Source organism: Salmo trutta, chromosome 23 (genome assembly GCF_901001165.1).
Source record: "Salmo trutta chromosome 23, fSalTru1.1, whole genome shotgun sequence".
In the NCBI taxonomy this organism is placed as follows: domain Eukaryota; kingdom Metazoa; phylum Chordata; class Actinopteri; order Salmoniformes; family Salmonidae; genus Salmo; species Salmo trutta.
Window position 1 is genome coordinate 4,851,306 of NC_042979.1, and position 25,644 is coordinate 4,876,949.

General features: G+C 45.5%; 1 protein-coding gene and 1 pseudogene across 1 annotated transcript in view; one reads left to right on the plus strand and one right to left on the minus strand.

Moving 5' to 3' along the window:
• The window catches only part of LOC115159136 (protein FAM163B), a 39,944-nt gene extending 36,428 nt beyond the window's left edge, over positions 1 to 3,516 (minus strand). The window contains exon 1 of the mRNA XM_029708572.1: positions 2,762 to 3,516. The gene's annotated coding sequence lies outside the window, so the exon portion shown is untranslated. The remainder of the gene's footprint in view (positions 1 to 2,761) is intronic.
• A 1,477-nt stretch (positions 3,517 to 4,993) lies between these two features.
• Positions 4,994 to 24,540, plus strand: LOC115160247 (dopamine beta-hydroxylase-like; annotated as a pseudogene).
• The last annotated feature ends 1,104 nt before the right edge of the window (positions 24,541 to 25,644 follow it).

Consider the following 25,644-nt stretch of genomic DNA (forward strand, 5'->3'; position numbering starts at 1 on the left):
ATGGAGTTACTGCTGTGCTCTTCTCTCTCAATCTGTGTGTGTGTGTGTTTACATGTGTGTGTGTGTTTCTCCTGTGTTTGTGTTTACGTGTGTGTATGTGTTTCTCCTGTGTTTGTATGTGTGTGTGTATGTGTTTCTCCTGTGTTTGTGTTTACATGTGTGTGTGTGTATATGTGTTTCTCCTGTGTGTGTGTGTGTGTTTATGTGTGTGTGTTTCTTCTTTCCCCAACTGTGGGGATTGGGTGGAGGGTGTCGTGGTGGCAGGGGACTTGTGAAAATGGGATTGGGGATGTAATATAGGGTAGTGGGTATCACATGTGTGTGTGTGTGTGTGTGTGTGTGTGTGTGTGTGTGTGTGTGTGTGTGTGTGTGTGTGTGTGTGTGTGTGTGTGTGTGTGTGTGGTGCTCTGCTCTCTCAACCTACTGGGCTTAGATGTGAGTCAAAGACAGAGTTAAGAGGACGTGACAATGGAGCAGAGAGTAAAAGCACGGTTCCCACTAGGGAGAGCAAAGGGTGACACCACACATGTCACATGACATGGACTGGGCTGGTACAACAGAGTTAATAACCTTGTCACTCAGAATCAAATCTCACTTGCTGTGCATGCTGGTGAAGTTTGTCACAAGAGACTCTAGAGGCAATGGTTCTGTGCTGCCCAATCTTGATTATTCCCTTGATGAACATGCATGTACAGGCCTTGTCAGGTAGATTCAGCCTACTATAGCCCTGTATGGAATTTACTGTATGTGGTGTAAGAATATAGGCAGCCCCAGCCTACAAGTAATATGTATGGTGTAAGAATATGTGAAAATCCCAATGGACTGTCTTGTCACCACATGGACAGCATAACTACAGATATGAGTAGTCTTTGGGGAGGAATGAAAACACCGATCTGGACTGTTTCTTCCTCAGTGTCCTCCTCCTCCTCCTCCTCCTGCTGCTGCTTCTCCTCCTCCTCCCCCCTTGCTGGGATGACCCTTTGGAATGGGCTTGTATTTATCGCAATCACTCTTGCGATGAAGACGGCTCTGTCCATTAGTGTGTGTGTGCAATGTGTAAAGGTGTCACTATACGAGGGGGATGGGAGATGGAGACAATAGGGACAGGGAAGAGGGGAACTGTTTAACATTATCATTGAGAATATGCCCTTCCCCCAATTCAGTCAGCCTTCCCAATCAGTAGTAAGGGAGTACGAGACCAGAAGGCAGGCAGGCAAGGAGGGAGGGATGGATGGAGGGGGGCAGGCAGTGAGGGAAGCAGGCAGTGAGGGACATAGGCAGGCAGGGACATAGGCAGGCAGGCAGGGAGACAGGCAGGCAGGCAGGGAGACAGGCAGGCAGGCAGGGAGACAGGCAGGGAGGGAGGCAGTGAGGCAGGAAAACAGTCACTCATTGCTGTGTTTCCAGGGGGCCAAGAGTGTTGGAAGGGTCACAGAACGAGTCACCACTGGGGATAACAGATTCCGCCCCTCCTCCCTCTCCTCTCAGAGAGACACAGCATCAGGGATGACATATGACATCACTGCTGGTGACTGTTGCAGACCCGGCCTAATCGCCCCCTGCCTGCTGTCCTTCACAGACATTGTGACCATGCTGGGGCTCTCATGACAGACTGTTACACACATACACTCAACAGGGTTCTGGGTTCAAGGTATAATGCAGACACTGCCTCCATAACCTTCATCAGACTTCCCCTGCCTGATGTAACATGGAAACCCTTCTGGTGCAGGCCCGGCCTGTCACCATTATAGAAGCCAGTCCAAGCATCACTGAACGTCAACTTGTTAGGGAATGTCAGTTCTAGTGATATTATTTATATGGCCTCCACAGCTTTAGGCCCCATGCCTGCTTTAGCCTGCTTTAGCATGGTGTCCATGCTGGCACAGACCCTGCTTCCAACATAGAAATCCAATGGGAACGTCCATTCCAGCCACTCTCTTGTCTATGGCTTCCCTAGCCCAGCTTGCTGTAGTCTTGTCTCCATAGCCTTCCTCCCCTGCCTGCTGTAGACTTGTGTTAGCATCATGGTGACCAATGACCATGCAGACCTCTCTGCAGGCGGTTCCACTGTCACATAAGGGCTGCATCATAACGCAGCATCAGATACAGACTATTTTATGGAGAGGAGAGCAGCAGTGAGACAGAGACAAGCACACAAGGAGGAGGAGGACATTTGAGTCTGGTTTGATCATACTACTTAAGTTTTGTCAGTAGCCAGCCCTAAACAGTTGGGTACATTCTGCAAAACCTCTTCAACTCTGAACTCTCCCTGCTTAACTAGCGTGTACACACACACACACACACACACACACACACAGAGAGTAGGGAGCTAGACGCTAGATTCAAGTTTGTGCACTTCAGCACCATGGACAGCAGCCTAAATGCTTCTGTAGAGAGAGGAAACTCGAAAACCCAAGACTTCAATTATTCCACGTTGTGATTGTTTGATCGTAGGCCTGTGGCATGATTCGTTTTATGAAATGTGTAACAACAGTGCCTTTCGGGAGATCATCAATAGCCAACAATTACTCTAAATGTCAACCCAAGAACAACAAAGCATGGGTACACCTGATTATAGCGTCATCCAATAAACACAAAACCACACTGCATTTTTTAGCTTGATTCGAGAAAGAGAAAGTTTAGTAATGCTAAATGTCGAGAAATTATACGACTAACAACATCTACTTCAGGAGGAAACAATCAGGACACACGTTCTAGGCAAACGCATGCTGCTGGAGCTATGGTTAGGCTAACACCTTACCTTCGCAGATATTTGAAATGCACCGGGTCGCATCTGAGTTGTTGATGGCTCGTGAGAGCTCTATTCCGACCATCAGTGAGGCTGGCACATGAAACCCCGAATGGTCTCGGGGCAGCCTCGGGTGATAGCTTCTTGCCACTGCTTCAGTGGAACCAAAACAGTTATGGTGACCTCTTTCCTTTCAGCAAAGTGACCAGTCCACAAAACCGTTACACGAAGAACTATGTCATACGAACTCTGTAAAGGATTTAAGAAGTAAAAAGGTGAGTTCACCAATGTCTACCAAAAATCACAACGAAATAAAAACTCAACAAAAACCCTAACACCTCAAAAGAAATAGTGTGGAGTCCACACGAGCTACCACGTTTAAATCGCTGTTGTCCTTTTAGTTCTTTTCACGTTGTTTATTTGTTTTGCTTCTCATTCCGATATCCTCCTTCAATTGGCGATAGAAAAGTCCTTAAGGCCAATTCCAGGCTCCTTTCAATGCATATGTAACGCAAAAAAAAAATATCAAAAACGTCTCCAAAGCTGCTTATGCTAATCTCAAAATAACCTACATCAAAAGAGTCGACCAACTGTGTTTTTATAAGGCAGTCATGCACCATCAGCGTCCACTTGGATTAAGTTTGATAGGTTGTAGGCTATTGTGACTGCCTGGTATCTTCAAAATACGGTCCCTACACCGATACCGCATATAAGGACGGCAAGTCCAACGGTCATGTGGGGAAAACACGACAGCTCCATATCACGAAGCAGTTATGCACCATTAAAAGGGGTCAGATTTCCAGTCTTCAGGGCTTCTTTGAGAAATAACAGTCAAGGATGTGAATCTGTTATTTTCCCCCTACAAGTCTTGGCTCAACTGGTAATGTGGTCACGGGCGCTTGTGGCTGCAGTTGGTAAATCCAGGCAGCCAGCTACTGTAGCCCGTATTGCTGACACTCGGTCAGATTCTTCGGCGGGGTAGTCGCTCAGTCATTTTTGATTGTCGTGTACTCCGCGTTGTAGCCTGGCTTTGTAGCCTATTTTCTTGCGCTCGCAGACCAAATTAAGATTAGTAGGCATTAAAATGATCGGCGTTGGGGGTGCTCCAATCGAAGGCGTTGAGATGGAGACAGAACAAACACACGAAACACGAAATCTCACTGCTGAATCCGGTAAACCGCGGATGATCAGAGAGCAGTAGTCGTTAAATCAGCGGTTCTCCTATGCCCAAATGCCCATTTAGAGTATGGAAATGGTAAGACTGTGGCAAGTTGAGTAATTAAGACATCGACTCTTGAGATTCAGCCTTCGGGAAAGATGTCGACGTGGTGAGAGTTAGATTCGCCACCTCTTCTGTCATTCTCATCTTCGTTAGGACGACTACATAAGAAGATCTATTCATCAGTTGAATTGCCCACTTTTCATGAAGCGGTGATGAACCACTGCAATTTAAATAGGCTAGACTAGCCTGGTTGCCAGTCTGTTACCTTTGGCACATGACATGGAGTACAATGAGTGGAATGTTAGCTAAACGGACCGGCAACCAGGCTAAGACTAGGCTACTCGCACGGCAAGTTTCTGTACACTTTGGTAGGTATTAACATGGTCTGTTTCTATATTTCTGACATTTCTCACAGCAGCCCCGTCAACATGTGACACACACACAACTGATTGAAGTTTGTATGTTTCAGCACCATGGACAGCAGCTACACGCATGTATAAGCCTTACAATTCATAATGAATTATAGCCTACAACATTTATAATCATGCATAAAACATGTATATATACTTATAAGCATTTATAATGGCTTATTCATGACAGTTATTATAAAGTGTAACCGAAGAGCAAAGAGTGAGGGGGAGGGCAGAGAGAGAGAGGAGAGAGATTGCAGACAGAGAGAGAGAGAGAGAGAGAGAGGGAGAGAGAGAGAGAGCATAGAGATAGAGAACCCATACAGAAAGAGCTGAGCTAGAGCAGAAGAGTGGAAACAGAGAGAGCAGACTGGAACACAAAGAACACATCCAGCCTAACCAACGAACGTGTCTGGGGGCCAAAACAAGCAGTGGTCCATCTGGTGGTCCTGGCTGCTTCAGGAGTTTCAGCCAGAATGGTAATGATCAGTGACGGGGCTACTTAGCGGGTGCTGAGCCCCACTGGGTAGCTAGGGTATGGCTGGGTACTGCTGAGATGGCAGATCAGATGTACATAACCTATTACAAAGTTTAACGTTGAAAGACCGCAAAATGTCTACTAGGCGGGTGCTGAGCCCCACTGGGAAGCAGGTAGTTAGGAACGCCATTTGTATAAAGGATGGTTGGTGACGGGAAGTTGGGGGGAGGTAGAGAGGGGTATAAGATATTGCTGTCTAATTCCTTACTGTCTGTATTCCCTGATCATTTCAATTGAATCAAATATTGATCACAAAAATAGGGGTTTTCATTGAAAGACAGGAATATGCATTTGTAAAAGATGCATGGATTCTCTAAAATCTCTTCGCCCCACAAATCTGTTTACAGTAATTAGAATTGCTTTAGAATTTGGCTACTTATATGGGGCGGCGGGTATTTTAGTGGTTAAGCGCATTGGGCCAGTAACCAAAAGGTCGCTGGTTCGAATCCCTGAGCCAGCAAGGTGGAAAAATCTGCAGTTCTGCCCTTGAGCAAGGCTGTTAATGGCTAACAACAACTGTTCCGTGGATGTCAATTAAGGCAGCACCCCACATCTCTCTGATTCAGAGGGGTTGGGTTAAATGTGGAAGACACATTTTGGTTGAATGCATTCAGTTGTGCAGCTGACAAGGTATCAGCTTCCCCTTTATAGACATACTGTACAACAAAATGAGACGATTTGGATAGCAAAGAAGGATCGGGACAAATATGGAAAAAGCAAATGAGACAGTGTCTGGTGGAAAACATTAATTAGATTACGATCACAGACCATCTCACCTCACTTCCTCACCCCCAGAGCTCATCTCAGAGGGAAGAAAGTTTTATTGCATTAATTATTCAACTTCCAAATATTACAGGAGGGAGGCTGAGATTGGGCTGTGTTGTAGTGACACGGCTCTGTATTATTCATAGATGGAGGGAGACAGAAGGGAGGTTATTTTATTCTGCTCTGTTCTATTACTCCAGTTCGCCCTTCCACACAGACAACCCACAGGCCCCTCTAGGACTGCTTTATGGTACTGGATGTTAATTAACCTCTATGTATGGGTGTGTGTCTCCCAAATGGCACCCTATTCCCTATGCAGTGCACTACTTTTGACCAGGGCCTATCGGGTATATAGGTCTAAAGTAGTGCACTACATAGTGTAGGGAATAGAGTGCCATTTGGGACACAGCCTGTGGTAATTGTTCACCTCTATGGTCCCAGGCCCCCTACACGTTGCCCAATGAGGGAGCAGAATCACAGCTGGCAGTCACATGAGGTCAATATCTCTATATTGCACTGTGAGTGGGACATAGTGTTTCTTACAGCCACATATACTGTTTATAATTCATGCTACAATATGGCAAAAAATGTATCTATTCTGTACTGAACTATATTCGACTTTAGTTCCTAATATATACTGTGTTATTCTATATTATGTTACTGTCCCATTGTCACGCCCTGATCTGTTTCACCTATCTTTGTGATTGTCTCCACCCCCCTCCAGGTGTCGCCCACCTTCCCCATTATCTCCTGTGTATTTATACCTGTGTTCTCTGTTTGTCCGTTGCCAGTTCGTCTTGTTTGTCAAGCTTACCAGCGTTTTTCCTGTCAGCTCCTGTCTTTCCCCCCCCTCCTGGTTTTTGACCCTTGCTTGTCTTGACCCTGAACTCGCCCGCCTGACCACTCTGCCTGCCGTCCTGCACCGTTGCCTCTGTTGCTGTAATTAACATTGTTACTTCAACATGGTCTGCATCTGGGTCTTACCTTATCCTGATACCCATGTCCAGACCAGTAAGGAAGTGTCCTGTCCCGTCCTGTGCTGATCTGTCATGTCATATCCTGCTTTATCCTCTCCTATGCAGTCCTGTCTGAAAAGAGAACAGTATGCTGGGATGTTCCAGGAGTGACTGGCTTGTACCAGGGAGCGTCTCTCTCTCTTGCCAAAGCAAGTGAAGTGGATAATAAACAAGACTGAAATAAACAATATAAATTAACAGTAAACATTATACTGACTGAAGTTCCAGAAGAATAAAGACATTTAAAATGTCATATTATGTCTATATACAGTGTTGTAACGATGTGCAAATAGTTCTTCACTGGTTGCCCTTTTCTCACTGTGGTATTTCACCCAGTAGGTCTGGGTCTCTCTCTCTCTGGGTCTCTCTCTCTCTCTCTCTCTCTCTCTCTCTCTCTCTCTCTCTCTCTCTCTCTCTCTCTCTCTCCTCTCTCTCTCTCCTCTCTCTCCTCTCTCTCTCTCCTCTCTCTCTCTCTCTCTCCTCTCTCTCTCTCTCTCTCTCCTCCTCTATCTCTCTCTCTCTCATCTCCTCTCTCTCTCTCTCTCTCTCTCTCTCTCTCTCTCTCTCTCTCTCTCTCGCATTTTGTATTGCAGCTGCATCAGTGGAGCATCAGTAAGGGATTAAGAGAATAAATACAGTGTCAGACAGTCAATACAGTGTGTGTGTGTGCCTGGTGTATTGTCACGTGAGAGGGCATCAATCCCAGCAGACCCCCTGGCCTCAGGGGCTCAGGCCCTCATTACATTACTCATGCTGCCTCTCTAGCTGTGTGTGTGTGTGTGGCTCTCAGCTCCACTCATAACCTCCCCCTGCCTCCATTCCTCCCTCCGTCCCTTCATCCCTCCCTTGCTCACACACTCACCCTTCAAACCCTGATGGCCGCGAGGGCTAAGGCTAACCTTTTCAGCAAACAAGAAGGTGTTCGTGTTTCTTGATTTAGAAAAACACATTTGATAGCGTTCTGATTGTTGCTTCCTTCAACCCTGAAGGAATGGGCAGGACAATTGTTGGGGTTAATGGTGTGTTACCTGAGAGAGAGACACACACACACACATATGCACACACAGAAAAGCAGGACAATAGTGGAGTTAATGTTGTTTTACCTCAGAGATATTGTGCATCCTGCTGTTTGAATTAGCTTCCTCCAAAGCCAGGTGAAAGGTGATTGTTCCTAGAAAACTGACACCTGGTGAGATTTCAGCAACTAGGACAAATAGCTGGATGTGTGTGTGTGTACTTCTCTCTCTCTCGCACGCACGCACGCACGCACGCACGCACACACTCTATTCTCATTACAGATCTTTTTTTGTCTTACTCCAGACGAAAATAATGACTCTATCCCCCTACCAGGACTACATCTGGCATGTTCATTAAAAGGTACTCATACATTTACATGCACACTAAGGTTTTGCTATTAAACGGATTATGGCAGTAGGCAGAATATGGCATTAGTCACGTAAACACCTTACTCTGCTTATCTTAATCGGCGTAAGGTCATAATCGAAGTAAGCATACGCCGATTAAAACACCTGGATTTCTAAGCTATCGTTCAAATTATTAGGACATGTAAACGCCTTAAATCGGAGGCGTTTACATGTCATACACAAACTTTCTATGTCCGAACTGGAGTTAACCATTGAGTGTCTGGCTTGCATGGAGAAAGGCACGATTTCATGTCACAACATATTAAAACCAAAACCAAACTAAACAGAATTTTGCGTTTCCTGATATCATAGTCTCAAAGCAGTTGTCATGGCACAAGGTCCCAGAGTTTTTTTCCTGGTCAAGTCATGCGGTCAGGAAGAACTCCTAGCTGGCCCTACAATGGCCCATGTACATGTTGGGATCTGACAGACAGTGACTGAAGGTCAGAGATTCAGTGCCAGACTTGTGCAAAAGCTAAAGAACATACGCACATCCAGGTACCTTTTGGCAGGTGATGGAGTTATACTGTAGGTGAACTCATGAACAATGAAAAGGATAATTCTGCTGTTCGTGCTCCCAGGTGACTGTATTGATACAGCGTTTCAACCCTAAAATCCAGCCAAACGTCTCCAATTGGCCCACAAGGCCAAAACCAGGGGAGATTGAATAGGGAATAAAACTCAGTTTGTCCAACTGGATTGCCATTGATAATGTCCATGGGTCTATTAGGATCAATTACGGACTGGCGGATGTCGAGAATCGTGCTTGACCCGAAGGGCTTAAAGAAAACAAATCACATTTTGGTCCACAAACATAACGTCATTCAGCCAGATAAAGAGTCGGAGGTCACATGGGATTGCCTTTTAAGAGTGGAGAGAGGGGCGAGTCGGGACCCAGAGACAGTCAAATTCCGAAGGAGAAACAACAACCAAGAGGAGACGGGTCAGAGAAGGAAAAAAAACGAGTTGGCGCCCAGTTTTCGATAAAATTCAATCACGAGAAAAAGACTGCTTAGAAAAAGGAACTAAGGAGACAGGATACTGTGAAAGACTTTGAGACTTTGGCATTAGACACCGCCTGGAGATGAAGAGTATAGTGAAGGATGGTAAAATTGTGAAAAAACAGACACCTGTAATGGACTGAAAGTGTAAGAACAACAGAAGACCGACAAGAGGAAGAGGAATACTTCCGCACTGACAGTCCGTATAACAAAGCAGACCATCCTTTGAATCTTTGAATGAGGAGATAAAGGTAGAGAAGAGGAAGTTACCTTAAACAGACCAACCTACTGACCCGCCGGTCAACTGACCGACTAACCAACTCACCAAGCAACCGACTGACCGACCAACCAATACAGAGTATCGTGTGTCCCAGGTTAAGCGTCTCCTCGACAAGGACCTGTGGCTGCAGGACGTGACTCTGATGTACCTGACCGTATTATTAACCACCCTGGTGGTGATCCTGGTAGCCTCCTACCAGGTAGATCCTGCTACCAGCCCCTCCTGGGGAGGATCCACCCCCCTGCTGCTGCCCTACCACATGCCCCTTGACCCCCGTGGACACCTCCACCTGTCCAGGAACATCTCCTACCCCCTCCAGGAACTGTACCTGGAGGTGCGGGGCAGCGAGATGAAACACGGCCTGGTCCTGGGGATGTCCGACTTGCGGGGAACTCAGCAACGCTGACGTAGTGGTCCTGTAGGATGATGGCCACCGGTCCTACTTTGGGGTAAGGAAGGGCACTAGTCCTACTTTGTATCCCAAATCCTATTTCCTATGTGGTGCACTACTTTTCACCAGGTTTCTGGTAGTTAGAGAGTGTGATGCTGACTAAGGTTACGGGTTTGATTTCTGCATAGGCGGCATAAGGTCAATCGTGTTCTGAGTTCAGCTCTGCCCCGAGGGCAGAACAAATGTGACTGGTTGGATGAAAGAAAGCACAGCTCTAACCTTAACCAATTGGGATAACTTGCCTAAACTTAACCCATCCCATTTGTTTCTGCCCACGAGGCAAAGCTGCCCCCAGAACAAGCTTGAACAAGGAAAAAGCAAATCTGCCATATTGTAGCTGGTTCATTCTGATGGTAGAGAGTCAGGCAGGATGTGCCTTCATCATCCTAAAGTGGGGAATTTTTCACAAGATTAGATAGATGCATATGGACAAAGAAAATATGTTGAATGTTGAAACATGAAGATACCAAGTGTGAAAACAAATGACCTGAAATACTGTATACTTAATAAACTATTACAAACATACGATCATCCAAATGTTAGCTATACATCTTGTGACTCATCAGATATGAACACGGAGAAAATCAGATTTCCTGAAAATAAACATTTCATATCAGCTACATTTTGCAATGCTCTCAAAAGAACGTCTCTCACTTTCCACGTGAGGACAGGAGTCTCATTATAGGAATGATCCCAGCCTACTATCTGTCTATGCGGGATCCTCTTTTCCCAGCACTCCTGTCTGTCTGAGAAGCTGGCTTATATGTGCTCGATGAGTTCCATAGCAATAGCCTGACAAAACACTCGCCCACCCAACACTTCTCCCAGCCTCCATCTCCCTCCATCTCTTTTCCCATCCCTCCCTTCATCCCTTACACTTCCCCGTCCGTCCATCTACAGCTCGGTCAGGCTAACATGGCTCTCTTTCTCATTTCCAGACCACCTCGCCACCTCAATCATTCTCTGCACCCTCCCTCCCTCCCTCCCCTTTCCCCTCTCTCTCTCTCTCCTTACTCCTCTCTCCCTCCATCACTCTTTCCACCCCTCCCCCCTCTCTTGGTTGGGAAAAGAAAGGTCACAACGGTGTGCCAGCCCAACCCCCCCTCCTCTCTCTCTCTCTCTCTCTCCATCTTTATCTCAGTGAGTGGATCTGGTGGTTTATTCTAAACCATCGCAGGGCAGCACACATACATTATACATCCCTTTTCACTCCTCCTGCCTCTGCCTGGACCCGTCCCGGGTCTGCCTGTCTGTCTGCCCGCCTCTCTGTGAGGAGCTGCTGCTTAGCTGCCGCCTTCTATCCAAACGAATGTTGAATGGCCCCTCTGATCCCTGTACCGGGGAGGAGGTCCAACAGGGACGGATGAGGGGAGAGAGTGAGGGATGAGAAGGTGAGAGAGAGAGAGAACTCCGAACATCTGTTAAAAGCCTGGGACCACTGTGGTCACAACAGCACAATGAAACCGCTCCAAAATGGAGACCGAGGTGCACAGAGCCTAAGTAACTCTGACACATGGAGCGTCCCTGGTTCATTTGGGCTTTTTACTAAATGTGTGGCTCTTTTTGGAGTCTTTACTCTTGGACCCATCCCAGAGCCATCATGCAAGAAAAGAAACCTGGTCCTGGGTGGAGGGTTCTATTTCGGGGCGTGTTACATGCGGACAACGTGATTGGAGGAGACAGACTCAGCTGTTGCGATTGGCTCCTGGGATATGCATCTTGCCTGCTCACCTGAACGTAGGGTTAGGCATCCACAGAATGATGTCACATATGTTTTGTAAATACTTACTTGGCTATGAGATGTTTCCACTGTGTACATTTTTCTCTGGGGTTCTTGAATTGCAATTGTCCAGCATGTGGGCTGCTGTCCATAGTGCTGAAACATACAAAATGGACCTAGTATCTGACCATCATCTTGTGCGTGTGTTTGTTTGTGTGTGTATGTGTGCGTGCGTGCGCATGTGTGTGTATGCATCTCTCTCACTCTCTGTGTTAATCCAGGATGCGTGGAGTGACAGTCGGGGTCGTGTGAGTCTGGACAGCCAGCAGGACTACCGGCTGATGGCAGCCACTCAGACACCTGAGCGATTCTCCCCGCTGTTCAAGAGGTCCTTCAGCACCTGCGACCCACAAGACTACATCATAGAGGTGAAAGAGAGAGAGAAAGAGAGAGACAGATCAGTGGCAGGTGGTAAGAGCATATTTTTTTTATTTTTGCACCTGTGACCCCAGAGAGCTAACACATAGAGATAACATATTATTATACTGTTCTGTACTGGGAGGGTGGGAGGGAGGGAGAGGAGGGGGGAGAAAGAAAAGGGTTGAGACAAAAAGAAAGAGAGAGAAGGGGGAGAAAGAAAGAGGGGAGATATAAAGAGAGAGAGAGAGAGAGAGAGAAAGAACAGTAGCGGGTAAAGAGAGGCATAATATAGAGACTGATCTTTGTGCTTGCTTGTGATTGGCAGGAGGGCACTGTCCACCTGATCTACGGAGTGTTGGATCGGCCAATCCGCTTGCTCCAGCAGCTCAAACTGTCCCAGATCGAGACGGGGGTGCAGAGAGCCCGCCTGCTCTGCCCTGACACCCCGTCCCCCTCCCTGCTCCAGGACATACAGACCCTGTAGTTCCGGAACACCGACGTCAACATCTCCACCCAGGAGACCAACTACTGGTGTCACATCTTCCAGCTTCCCCCCAACAGGACAAAGAACCACATCATGATGGTTGGTAAACTGCTAAACCTAGTCCTATACATGATGGAACCTTATAATTAGAATAACTTTGAGTAATTCCACAGAATTTGAATTACTCTTATTAATTATATTTCTATGGCTGGGACATCGATGCCCAATCCTAAATCCAACTGTATTTTTATTTATTTTATTTCACCTTTATTTAACCCGGTAAGCTAGTTGAGAACAAGTTCTCATTTGCAACTGCGACCTGGCCAAGATAAATAAAGCAAAGCAGTTAGACACATACAACAACACAGAGTTACACATGGAATAAACAAACATACAATCAAAATAATACAGTAGAAAAATCTATAGACAGCATGTGCAAATGAGGTAGGATAAGAGAGGTAAGGCAATAAATAGGCCGTGGTGGCGAAGTAATTACAATATAGCAATTAAACACTGGAATGGTAGAATGTGCAGAAGATAAATATGCAAGTAGAGATACTGGGGTGCAAAGGAGCAAGATAAGTAAATAAATATAGTATGGGGATGAGGTAGATTGGATGGGCTATTTATAGATGAGCTATGTACAGGTGCAGTGATCTGTGAGCTGCTCTGACAGCTGGTGCTTAAAGCTAGTGAGGGAGGTAAGAGTCTCCAGCTTTAGCGATTTTTGCAGTTCGTTCCAGTCATTGGCAGCAGAGAACTGGAAGTAGAGGCGGCCAAAGGAATAATTAGCTTTGGGGGTGACCAGTGAGATATACCTGCTGGAGCGCATGCTACGGGTGGGTGCTGCTATTGTGACCAGTGAGCTGAGATAAGGTCGGGCTTTACCTAGCAGAGACTTGTAGATGACCTGGAGCCAGTGGGTTTGGCGACGAGTATGAAGCGAGGGCCAGCCAATGAGAGCGTACAGGTCGCAGTGGTGGGTAGTATATGGGGCTTTGGTGAGAAAATGGATGGCACTGTTGTAGACTGCATCCAATTTGTTGAGTAGAGTGTTGGAGGCTATTTTGTAAATTACATCGCCGAAGTCGAGGCTCGGTAGGATAGTCAGTTTTACGAGGGTATGTTTGGCAGCATGAGTGAAGGATGCTTTGTTGCGGAATAGGAAGCCGATTGTAGATTTAATTTTGGATTGGAGATGTTTAATGTGATTCTGGAAGGAGAGTTTACAGTCTAACCAGACACCTAGGTATTTGTAGTTGTCCACATTTTCTAAGTCAGAACCGTCCAGAGTAGTGATGCTGGACGGGCGGACAGGTGCGGGCAGCGATCGGTTGAAGAGCATGCATTTAGTTTTACTAGCGTTTAAGAGCAGTTGGAGGCCACGGAATGAGTGTTGTATGGCATTGAAGCTCATCTGGAGGTTAGTTAACACAGTGTCCAAAGAAGGGCCAGATGTATACAGAATGGTGTCGTCTGCATAGAGGTGGATCAAAGAATCACCAGCAGCAAGAGCGACATCATTGATGTATACAGAGAAGAGAGTCGGCCCGAGAATTGAACCCTGTGGCACCCCCATAGAGACTACCAGAGGTCCGGACAACAGGCCCTCCAATTTAACATACTGAACTCTATCAGAGAAGTAGTTGTGAACCAGGCGAGGCAATCATTTGGGAAACCAAGGCTGTTGAGTCTGCCAATAAGAATGTTGTGATTGACAGAGTCGAAAGCCTTAGCCAGGTCGATGAATACGGCTGCACAGTAATGTCTCTTATCGATGGCGGTTATGATATCTTTAGGACCTTGAGCGTGGCTGAGATGCACCCATGACCAGCTCTGAAACCAGATTGCATAGCGGAGAAGGTACGGTGGGATTTGAGATGGTTGGTAATCTGTTCGTTAACTTGGCTTTCGAAGACCTTAGAAAGGCAGGATAGAATAGATATAGGTCTGTAGCAGTTTGGGTCTAGAGTGTCTCCCCCTTTGAAGAGGGGGATGACCGCGGCAGCTTTCCAATCTATGGGAATCTCAGACGATACGAAAGAGAGGTTGAACAGGCTGGTAATAGGGGTTGCAACAATTTCGGCCGATCATTTTAGAAAGAGAGGGTCCAGATTGTCTCGCCCGGCTGATTTGTAGGGGTCCAGATTCTGCAGCTCTTTCAGAACATCAGCTATCTGGATTTGGGTGAAGGAGAAGTGGGGGAGGTTTGGGGTAGTTGCTGTGGGGAGCGCAGGGCTGTTGACCGGGGTAGGGGTAGCCAGGTGGAAAGCATGGCCAGCCGTAGAGAAATGCTTCTTGAAATTCTCAATAATAGTGGATTTATCAGTGGTAACAGGTATCAGTGCTCTAGCCCCTAGGCATTTGAATAGATTTAAGAAAATTGGATAAGTGGATAAGTGTAATCAATATGACAATACCCCTCCCCAACCTTATTGCGTAGCCCCACCCAATCTTTTGGATAGGTGCCAGGAGTTGATTTGGAATGGGCTAAGGAATGAGTAAAGTCAACACGATGGAGTCCATACCAGAGCATTTTCCCCCTCCTCCTCTTCCTCCTCCTCCTCTTCCTCCCCCTGTCTTCTTTCCATTACAAGTCAGTGGTAACAAGGCCATAGTGCACCACATGGAGGTGTTTGAGTGTTCTCCTGAGATGGATACGGTCCCCCAGTACAGCAGATCCTGTGACTCCAAGATGAAGTCAGCCAGCCTCAACTACTGCCGCCACATCCTGGCTGCCTGGGCCATGGGAGCTGAGGTAACCAAACACTGCAGGGACGGCACCAGTCACACACAAACACGCACACCGCACCTGGGTTCAAATAGTATTTGTTTTCTTTCAAGTACTTTAGCTGTGCTTGACTTGAGCCTGTCCGGTGCAATAGAGCCAATATAATACTCCCAAAAGTGCTATTCCCACCCATCAGCCACTCCAAGTAGGTTCAATCAAATGCTCAAAGTATTAGAAGAAAGAATAAACTATTTGAACTCAGGTCTAACACAAATGAATACATATCAATACTGCCTGGAAAATATTAATTAAAGATCATGCAATTTCCACTTCACAATAGGTGATCTTAATGTTAATTATATAGGCAGATACAGGGAAAGTTTGTGGTGTCCCATGTGACTCAGCTTGCAACACCAGGGTTGTGGGTTCGATTCCCACGGGGGACAAGTACGAAAAAGTATGCACTCAGTACTGTAAGTCGCTCTGGATAAGAGCATCTGCTAAATTACTCACCTGTAAATGTAGGTACACTCTGTCACTTTGGGCTGTAATCGGCTGTAACACAGTAAAATCATCCTGCTCAATTCGTTGATTACCATCAACGATGAGACTGCCTACAGGGAGGAGTTGAGAGCCCTGGTGGAGTGATGCCTGGAAAATAACCTCTCCTTCAACATCAACAAAATTAAGGAGCTGATTGTGGACTACAGGAAACAGCAGAGAGAGCACGCCCCCATTCACATCGACGGGGCCGCAGCGGGGAGGGTCAAAAGCTTGAAGTTCCTCGGTACGCACATCACTGACAATCTCAAATGGTCCCTTCACAGACAGTGTGGTGAAGAAGACGCAACAGCGCCTCTTCAACCTAAGGAAGCTGAAGAAATTCGGCTTGGCCCCTAAGATCCTCACAAACTTCTACAGATGCACCATTGAGAGCATACTGTTGGGCTGTATCACCGCCTGGTGCGGCAATTGCACCGCCCGCAACCGGAGGGCTCTCCAGAGGGCAGGTGCGGTCAGCCCAAAGCATCACTAGGGGCCTTCCCTCCAGGACATCTACAGCAACCGGTGTCACAGGAAGGGCTCATCAAGGACCTCAGCCACCTGAGCCACGGCCTGTTCAACTCGCTGCCATCTAGAATGCGAAGAACGTACAGGTGCATCAAAGTTGAGACTGAGTAACAGCTTTTATCTCCAGGCCATCAGACTGTTAAACTGCCACAACTAGGTAGCCTAGCGGTTAGAGTGTTGGGCCAGTAACCCGAAATGTCGCTGGTTCGAATACCCGAGCTGACAAGGTGAAAGAAGTGGTTGGGGGTGTTAAAAATAATTGTCCCTTCTGACATTTTCTGAATCTACAAGAAGTTGGGGAAACAACCATATAAAACTGGTACACCACCACAACATGCCATAGCGCAAATCTCCCATAAGTAGATGCCTTAGAACAGTGCTTAAGAGGTAGCCATACCTCTGGTGGAACAAGCCTTTCCGGGCTGTAAGGCTTTCCATGACAAAGACTGACCAAGTGAATCCAAGTGAAAGCTATGACCCCTTTTTGATGTCACTTTTTAAATCCACTTCTATCAGTGTAGATGAAGGGGAGGACGGAGGTTAAAGAAGGATTCTGAAGCCTTGGGACATGGATTGTGTATGTGTGCCATTCAGAGGGTGAATGGGCAAGACAAAAGATTTAAGTGCTTTTGAACGGTGTATGGTAGTAGGTTCCAGGCGCACCGGTTTGAGTGTGTCAAGAACTGCAATGCTGCTGGGTTTTTCACTCTCAACAGTTTCCCGTGTGTATCAAGAATGCTCCACTACCCAAAGACATCCAGACAACTTGACGCAACTGCTGGAAGCATTGGAGTCAACATGGGCCAGCATCCCTGTGAAACGCTTTCGACACCTCCGTGGTCTTGAATCAATAGTTAGAGTGCTCGTAGTATGTTTTCCGGGGCTTCACCGGGGACTTTATCCCTATAGTTAGCCTACAGCATGTCAAAGATGAAGTGCATTGTGGTTATATTACCCATTAGGCCTTTTTAATCTGGCTGCTTCTGAAACATTTTAGTAAGGATGTTATTATAAGTTGAGTAAACCAATGGTGAAATTAGCTGTGCCAACTAACTTTAACTTGCATTTGACCATGCTATGTGGGTCACTGTTTGTTGCATACAATATTTTCTTTGTGGATTTAAACAGGATAGATGTTGCTCTCCAGTTTTAACTGTGATGAAACTTAAATGGATGTGGGGTCCTCAGTTCCTCAAAAAGTTCTACAGCTGCACCATCGAGAGCATCCTGACTGGTTTCATCACTGCCTGGTATGGCAACTGCTCGGCTTCCGACCGCAAGGCACTACAGAGGGTAGCGCGTACAGCCCAGTACATCGCTGAGGCCAAGCTTCCTTCCATCCAGGACCTCTATACCAGGCGGTGAGGAAGGCCCTAAAAATTTCAACGACTCCAGCCACCCTAGTCATAGACTGTTCTCTCTGCTAACGCATGGCAAGCGGTACCGGAGTGCCAAGTCTAGGTCCAAAAGGCTTCTTAACAGCTTCTACCCCCAAGCCATAAGACTCCTAAACAGCTAATCAAAGGGCTACCCAGACCCATCTTTTACGCTGCTGCTACTCTCTGTTTCTTATCTATGCATAATCACTTTAACTCTACCTACATGTACATATTACCTCAATTACCTCGACTAACCGGTGCTCCCGCACATTGACTTGACTCTGTACCAGTACCCCCTGTATATAGCCTTGCTTGTTATTTTACTGCTGCTGTTTCATCATTTGTTACTTTTATCTAATATTTTCTACTCATCTATTTTTTACTTAACACTTATTTTTATGTATTTTCTTAAAACTTCTTAAAGCATTGTTGGTTAAGGGCTTTTAAGTAAGCATTTCACTGTACCTGTTGTATTCGGCGCATGTGACAAATAACATATTTTTATTTGATGTGGTTGAATTTATTCTGCCACTGTGTGACACTTGTACTTTGGAACTGTCTGTGAAACGATGTAGGCTATGGCTTACCGGCGTTAAATTGGCTATCACGGTGCCATATAAACGCATTTCTAACGGGTTATAGAGAGAATAAAACAATTAATCGCAAAATTGGTTGTAAAATAGTTTTGCCTGGCTTGGCTTCCCCATTGATTTCACCCACACACTGCTACTGTCCACCACCCAAAGGACATCCAGCCAACCTGTCACAACTGTGGGAAGCATTGGCGTCAACATGGGCCAGAACCCTTGTGGAATGCTTCGACACCTTGTTGAGACCACGCCCCGACGAACTGAGGCTGTTCTGAGAGCAAAAAGGGGTGCAACTCAATATTAGGAAGTTGTTACTAATTTTTTTGTAGACTCAGTGTATTTTCCAAAACAATAGCCTCCACTATCTCAAGATAGCCGTTAGGGATATGCATCTTTCCCTATGAAGACGATTCGATACAAATCTAGATACATGGGCCCCGATACAATACGTCTTTAGAGAAGTATTACATCTCTTAGCTTTCCAGTGGCTCAAGAGGCCGCCATGAGAAAGCCTCAAGCACAATAGACATGCCCCAGTGACGTGGCTAAATGCTTAAAGACTGGTTTTGCGTGAGCGACGTACACCCTCAAAAAGCCATATCAGAGAAAGAAAAGACATAAAAGACATCACATGGGTATATTAGTCCATCACCATTATATGAGTTCTGCACCACGGGGGACCTTGGTACTTTTCAGCATCTGCTGTGGAAATGCCTGGGGTGGTTGAATTCTGGGGGAAAGTCAAGGATGTAATCTCTGTACTTACAGATAAAATAATGCAATTAGATCCAATAGTGATGTTGCTTTGTGATGACTGATTTGCACTTGTCAGAGCGCCAACGGAGAGTGCGGTTGGCAGGAACCATAGCTGATAAAGAAAATTATTATACAAAAGGTGGATTCCACCTCATCAGTTACCATTGCAACAATGGCTGCTCACGTCTAAGGAAATTGTTCTCACGGAGCTCTCCACGGCCAGGATCCACAGGGCCAAGGTGTCCACTCTGGACACATGGAAAAAAGCAACAACGGACATTTCTGAACTCTTAACCAACAGGTCTTTACATCCATGAACGTGTATCAGTAATTTGTCACTATTTCTGAGGCTATATGATGTTTTCAGTAGATTTACAATGTTATATGAATTTATTTGCTTTTATCTCATGATTTATTTCATATTCTACCAGATTGCCGGTGGGGTTACATTCCTTATATTAAGCAAACCAGACAGCACCGTTTTCATTTTGGATTTATTTATCGACAGGCAGGGGGACACTCCAACACTCAGACATAATACAAACTTAGCATTTGTGTTTAGTGAGTCTACAAGATCTACAAGAAGTGTGTGAATTTCAGTTTTCCTGTCCTACTAAGCATTAAAAATCTAATGAGTAGTTTGGGATGTCAGGTAAAATTCATTAGGTAAAAAGTACACTATTTTCTTTAGGAATGTAGTGAAGTAAAAGTTGTCAAAAATAGAAATAGTAAAGTACAGGTACCACAAAAAAATGACATAAGTAGTACTTTAAAGTATTTCTACTTAAGTACTTTACACAACAGAGGGTGCTACCCTACTGTGTAACTGTCGAGGCATTTGTGACAGGCAAGAAAGCCTGGACCTTTGGAGATCTTCCCTCTGTCCCCAAAAAAGTCTTGCAATCTAGCATATAATCCTTGGGTGCAGAGCATCTGTGTAGGTCACACCACTTCCCCAAAAATGCATTGCCTGTTTGTGTAGGAGGGACACTGGCACTCTGGATCTTAAGAGTGGCCGGCTTGTTGCATTTCAGATTTATCCTCCCACACGCTACTGGGTAAGGCTGCCAAATCTCTCCGTATGTTTAGGTCAGCAGATCCCTGTGTAATGGTGGCTACAGGACTGGTTATAAAGACAGTGATCTCTGCTAACCAGGGTGTCCCTGGTCATGGAAGGGGCTTGACGATGAGGGATAAACCTGTTACTCTGCTCTGCTTAGATTGGGGATGTCAGGCATAGGAGAGAGAAAAAGCATAGGGCATTACCCTTGATAGGGTGAGAGTGTGTCCCAGCTAACCGGGATACCTCGTAATGTGTCAGAGGCATATGAGCATAGTGTTTCTTGCAAAACATGCTTGATCCTCTTGGACTGCTCCTTAACAAGTAGCAATAGGTATGGCTATGCCGCTAGGCATGCATAGCTCACCGCATGATCATCAAACCAAAGACAAACTTTCAAAGGTTGTGTACTCCCAGTGTATACATACCATTCACACTGATATGGGGGCTAGGCCCACTGTAAATTGCATTATGGCTGTGCATGGACATGCCAAACATTGTCAATAAGCAAGATTAAATGCATTATTGATAAGGCCTAAAAAGTGAGAGAAAAATTTGACACAAAATGAAACAAGAACTTGTTTTAAATAGGCTGTCTAAATACAGTTACAGGCACCATCTATAATTGCTCCCGTGGGCATATTACAGTACATAAAAAAAAAGAACAACGCAGACTTTGAGGGTTGTATGCACATCCAAACTTTTCACAGTAGCTGGACAAAGATCCAACATAAAGAGAAAGAGAGAATGTCCACTTAACTTTATAACGCTCGCAAATGTAATGTTTTAGAAACATATTGGAATCATCTTCCAGATCGCGTTCACACTTCAGAATTTGCGTTGCATGAGTGCCACGGACGTTCTCACCATACTGCCAGGACGGCGAATCGTTCGAATACGTTTGGTTTTCATAAAATTAAAAACAACCAATCTATTAGTGTTTTTAAAACAACAACAACACATACATGTAAAATGTAACGATATCACAAATTGCCAGGATAAAAAAAAAGACACGACGCATTGCTGTTGAGCCAGCCTTTGATATAGTAGGCCTAGGGAAAGGGTAGTCTACCGAGGGCTTTCGGTTTGAACATACTGAAACGGAAAACAAGCAATTGTTAAAAGGAAAATCACTTTTAATACTAGGTTCCCATCTCTTGTTTCATGATGGGCATGGGCACATGTAGCCTACATCATCGAGGGGGTTTTACGCATGGATAAAAAGGGAATGTCAGCTCACTTTCGCTCCTCTAAAACTTGATATTTTATTAATAAAGCTTTGGTGATTAATTTTTTTCCCATGCGGTCTCAAACCCTTTATCAACGTTGTTGACTATATTTACGTGTTTGTCATTTAGCATACGCTCAAGGGTACATCTGCAGATGTTTGACCTAGTATGCTCGGGGATTCAAAACAGCAACCTTTCAGTTACTAACCCAACACTCAACTGCTAGGCTACCATCCCCCTACTACTGGATTGTATTGGTCAGGACAAAATTAACAACCTTCATTGAGAGGAGGGGAGGCTATGCTTGGTTTTTAATCAAATAAAACGAAAATGGGGGAAAAAAATCATCAGTTTATGTTTCTAAATAGGAAGTATACAGGCACCAAAAGCATATTACTCTTGTTCCATGCGCATATGGTAAGTGTGTGTCACGGCTGGCGTTTCCGCTGTCAAAATTCATGCCATAACCAACCTTATTACTGCCAAAACCAGTTTTAGGTTTGTTTTAACAACCCCTACCAGCGCTACCTGAAATTAGCACTTTGTTTAATGGACACACCTCAAATATTTCCTGAGCGCAACAAGCTGATATAAAACAGGTAGATTGCCAATCCTTGCACAACAGTTTGAAAATGTTAAAGTTACAGTTAACAAGTTGTTGTTGCCAAGGCGCCCTAGTAACAGCCTAAGCAGAGAGCTCCTGTAAATATGTACATATCCAATTATTTGTACGTTTTTTTAGCAGCAGTTTTGTTTTTGATAACATTGAGTTTTATTGCATAGTTCTGGTGGTTTTGACCCACAGATTTGCAGATGGACTGGCAGGTCAACTCTTTTTGGCTTGGCTAGCTAGCTAATTGTTTTTGTTCGAGTGTTGAATCTGGACACTGTACCAGTTTTTTTTTTTTCACCAGGCTGCTGGTTCCTGATCTTTTGAAAACATCAATTCAACCTGAAGCTTGAGAGGAATGGGACATTCAGTACTGAGGCAGAGGGCTTGTAGTGAGGACTGGCTACTACCCTGAACTGGGTCCTGGACTACCTGACGGGCTGTCCCCAGGTGGTGAAGGTAGGAAACAACACCTGTGAGGGCCCTAGCGGAGTGGTGCCAGAAAAATAACCTCTCCCTCAATGTCAACAAAATGAACAAGCTGATCGTGGACTTCAGGAAACAGCAGAGGGAGCACGCCCCTATCCACGTCGACGGGACCGCAGTGGAGAAGGTGGAAAGATTCAAGTTCTTCGGTGTACACATCAGTGACAATTTGAAATGGTCCACCCACACAGACAGTGTGGTGAAGAAGTCGCAACAGCACCTCTTCAACCTCAGGAGGCTAAAGAAATGTGTCTTGGTCCTTAGACCCTCACAAACTTTTACAGATGAACAATTGGAGAGCATCCTGTCAGCCTGGTATGGCAACGGCACCGTCCGCAACCGCAGGGTTCTCCAGAGGGTGGTGCGGTCTGGCCAACGCATCACCGGGGGCACACTGCCTGCCCTCCTGGACACCTACAGCACCCGATGTAACAGGAAGGCCAAAAACATCATCAAGGACACTAACCAACCAAGCCACGGCCTGTTCACCCCGCTATCATCCAGAAGGCGAGGTCAGTACAGGTGCATCAAAGCTGAGACTGAGAGACTGAAAAAACGCTTCTATCTCAAGGCCATCAGACTGTTAAATAGCCATCACTAGCACATTAGAGGCTGCTGCCCTATATACATAGACTTGAAATCACTGGCCACTTTAATAATTGGAACACTAGTCACTTTAATAATGTTTATATACTGCTTTACTCATTTCGTATGTATAATGTATTCTATTCTACTGTATTTTAGTCAATGCCAAGCCGGTGCGCATTGAGCAAGTCGAGGAAGCTAAACTCCTAGGTATAACATTATTCTATCAATGATAATGGACAAGTCATATTGACAAAGTTGTTGTGAATATGGGTAGGGGAGAGGGGTATAAAAAGATGGTCTGCATATTTAAAAAAAAATGTTTTACCACAGTAGTTGTTCAGGCTCTGGTCTTGTCCCATCTTGATTACTGTTTGGTAAGATTCTAGACGATTCGCCTTGCCCTTAACTGCACATACAGAACTAACATCAACGACATGCTCGCCACTCTTTCCTGGTTGAAGGTTGACGAGACATGAACTACTTCTCTTCTAGTTCTTAGGAGAAATAAAGTGTTGCTGTTACGAAAACTCCCGATTGTCTGCATAATCAAATAACATGAATCACAGATGCCACCAGAGGTCTCTTCACAATCCGCAAGTCCAGAACGAATTCACGGTAACACACAGTTTTATAAAGAGCCATGATCGCATGGAACCCTTCCATCTCCAATTACTCAAGCATACAGCAAAATTACCTATAAAAAAAATGTATTAAAAGAGGTGGAGGTAGTACAGGAGGATAAGCATTTCAGCACTATCAGGTAACAGGGTACACATGCACCAACAAACGCATTCAAACAACAAACACACACGCCCACAGACACACTCCACCCACCCACAGAACACCTGGACAGAGCTCTCTCTCTCTGTCAGTTTCAGGTCAGGTGAAGTACTGTAGGGTATTAGTAAGTGCTGACTGTCTGTCTGGCATCTGTTAGGGTATTGCTAAATGCTCAAGGCTTAAGTGAGGTAAGACACATCTTTTGGGCTTCTGCAGAACACAACACTGGTGTCAAGTAAGACACTGCCTGCCTGTATTACAACTCTCTCCCTGTTCCTGTATTCAGTTCATCCCTCGAACTAGACTAGATGCAATTTCGAGCAACATAAAATGTGTCAAGTAAGACTTGTCTGCCTTAATACAACAACTCTTTCCTATGTCTCAAGCTCCTCTAAGCAGTTTCTAGACTTCTCGGAGTGGTATAGAAACAAGATACTGCCCACTGGATGAATCAACGTTGTTTCCACGTAATCTCAATGGAATTACGTTGAACCAACGTGGAATAGACGTCTGTGCCCAATGGGCGGTGTCAAGCGAGACTTTCTCCTCTGCCCTGTATACAGCTCATAGACAAGACAACTATAAGCGACATAAAAACAAGACATCACATAAAAACAAGACATCACATAAAAACAAGACATCACATAAAAACAAGACATCACGGATAGTGTTGTGTTTTGAGAACAATCCAATGGATGTGTTTGCGAAGTATTTTGTTGTTGTCGTCTCCTCCAGATAATCAGAATGCTAAAGAAGATGGTGACCGTGCTCAGCCTGTAAGTATGTTGGCTCCTCTTTTTACAGTCACAACTGTTTAAGGAGGTGGAGTAAGATTAGAAACATTTCATTGCGTGTGCGTGTGTGTGTCCGTGCATGTGTGTGTGGGGAATAAGATGACACAGTTAAAGTAATGGGAACAGTGAAAGACAGAAGGGACTATTACAGACATGGAAGGAAGGAAATGCCTGAGGGCATAACAAGACAAAAACAAAAGTGCTGATATACACTACTGCTACAGTCTGTCACTGCATCTGCTCTGCTGCCGGACAACAGAGATGCAGAGTTGCCCGTTTTAAAAAGAACAACGCCAATATTCTGTAAACCACACTACACTTGTTGTTAGTTTATCATATTTGACTATAAGTAGAACACATATGGCCGAAATTTGCCTGATTTTGAGTGTGTGTTTGTCCTCCCCTCGGGGTGATGTCCTCCTGACAAAGTGTAGTACAACACGGAGGACAAGATCCAGCCTACAGTAGTATGCTACAGTATGTTTATATTGCAGGTGCAGCCAATTGGCCCAGCGTCTTCCGGGTTAGGGGAGGGTTTGGCCCGACAGGGATGTCCTTGTCCCCTCGTGCTCTAGCGACTCCTGTGGCGGGCCGGGCGCATTGCAGGCTGACACGGTCGCCAGGTGTACAGTGTTTCCTCCGACACATTGGTGCGGCTGGCTTCCGGGTTAAGTGGGTATTGTGTCAAGAAGCAGTGCGGCTTGGTTGGGTTTCGGAGGACGCACGGCTCTCGACCTTCGCCTCTCCCGAGTCCGTACGGGACTTGCAGCGATAAGACAAGACTAATACCAATTGGATACCGCGAAATTGGGGAGAAAAAGGGTCAAATAAAAATAATATTAATAAAAAAGGAATATTGTACATGTTTATATAGCACACAAGTGGAGACACCTCACGCACGTACAGTACATGCACACAAAGTGTTATGAGTAGCCTCTATACACTAACTGTAGCCAAGCAGCTCTATGGGTTTAATGTAGGCATATCCTCCAACTACAGACAGGGCTCAGAGAGGCTCTACTTAGAGAGGCTCTACTGTCCAGCCCAGATTTCACTAATCTGGGGTCAGACACAGGCTCTGGGCTGGAGG